We start from the raw sequence: 1,727 nt of genomic DNA on the forward strand, positions 1-1,727 counted from the left end.
GGATAGTATTTTGATTAGACTAAGTTTTTTTTTCTGTAAAGAATTAATTATCTTATTATTTAGAAGGGTAGTTACATGTTAAAAGCTTTGTTTCTGATTTTTTTTTTTTTGAATTGTAATCACACATGTGAATATGAATTTGACTTGAACTAAATCGAAATCGATTACTGTGTAGTAATTATAACGACACCATGGAGTTACTACTTCCCTCGTGGTATTCTAGCAACCACCGACTCAACACGTGTTTTGTGTTTTGTGCTTTTCATGCGTACACAAGAAGTGGGTGGAGTTAACAAAAAAGCGGAAAGCACATTGGTTTAATGAGTAAAAGGGAATTTTTTTCGAGTGATTTTTTTTTCAAGTTTGCACTATAAAAATCATTCATTCATCAGATTTCAATCGTATTACAACTATCCTGTCCTTACGACTACAGCTCCAGGTAGGTTTCTGTTTAATAATTAATTTCTTAAAACTAGAGGGAGAGGTTTTTTCGCTCGCTAGATATTTATAAACAATACTCATTCTAGATAATTATTGTAAAGCAATATATTACGTATTACAGTAATGCACTGTATTATAGAGGGCATTATAGTCACGTCTACTGCTAATAAGCTACAGATAAGATTTGTTGCTTTTCTATATTTAGCCCACTCTCTGAGGGAGAGGGTGTAGTCATTTCTTTTTCTTTCACGGCCTTCATTTGTGACACAATTAGGCTGATCTTGTAATAATATATAGAAGGCTTGAGAAATTTAAAGTATAAAGAGTTTTTGCAAAAATATTGTCGGACACCCATGTTTAAGTATTACCCATTGTCCACATCCCAACAATAAGATGATAGAAGATGATTCGCCAAAGTAGGCCTACAGCATTAAGCTGGTTTTCCACTGGGCGATACGAAAAAATGCGCAACCAATCTGAGCTCAAGAAGCGAACTGACGCTTTCATTCGCGCGAATAAATTCGCCCAGTGGATAAAGCAGGCTTTAAACAGTGGCGGATCCTGGAATACATGGTTAAGCACCATTTACACTAAACACAATTAAGACACAACGACATCGCGTAGTTTGTATTCTTCAACACTGTGCGCATCAGCTGTATCGTGTCGTTGTCGTGTTCAAATTGTGTCTAGTGTAAATGAGGCTTTAGGGATGAGGTACGAAATATGTCTATTGCGCTTCTTGATCGCCGGAAGGAAATGGCACTGACTCAAAGCTTATATTCTTTTATCCCCCATTTATTTTTAATTTTGTAAAATTTAGGTCTACTCATATAATAATGCCACTTAAAACAATTTACAGTGAAGGAAGTCCTGCCTATGTCAAAGGCATTTTATTATTTTATCGATAGATCTGTAAAAGTTATAGGAGCCACCCATCAGGGAGGACTGTTATCACCTTTTATCTTTAATATTTTAGAACTAGTTCACAATTTAGGTATTCAGAATTGTAATATAGCAATTGACAACCACACTTGTAATTTGCTATGCGGATGACCTTATGTGTCTTTCTGGTGCAGGTCTACAGAATATGACATTGCTACCAATTACCTTAGTTCGTACGGTTTAATAGATAATCCAACAAAAAAAAGTTAACGTCTTTGAAAAATCTCCGTTTATTAAGGATCCTATCTGGAACATCAAAAGCGCTAATGTCATAACTTTGTGTGAAGTTAAAAATGATATGCTCACGTTAATGACAAAATTAGCTAAATGTTAGAGAGCTTTGC

The 1,727-nt window shown here is 34.9% G+C and overlaps 1 long non-coding RNA gene across 1 annotated transcript in view; it reads left to right on the plus strand.

Moving 5' to 3' along the window:
- The first annotated feature begins 330 nt into the window (after positions 1-330).
- Positions 331-1,727, plus strand: part of LOC117099908 — a 6,569-nt gene continuing 5,172 nt past the window's right edge. The window contains exon 1 of the long non-coding RNA XR_004444040.1: positions 331-439. This is a non-coding gene — a long non-coding RNA (uncharacterized LOC117099908). The remainder of the gene's footprint in view (positions 440-1,727) is intronic.

The sequence above is a fragment of the Anneissia japonica genome, unplaced genomic scaffold (genome assembly GCF_011630105.1).
Source record: "Anneissia japonica isolate Jap-2015-1 unplaced genomic scaffold, ASM1163010v1 scaffold21998_len63208_cov123, whole genome shotgun sequence".
In the NCBI taxonomy this organism is placed as follows: domain Eukaryota; kingdom Metazoa; phylum Echinodermata; class Crinoidea; order Comatulida; family Comatulidae; genus Anneissia; species Anneissia japonica.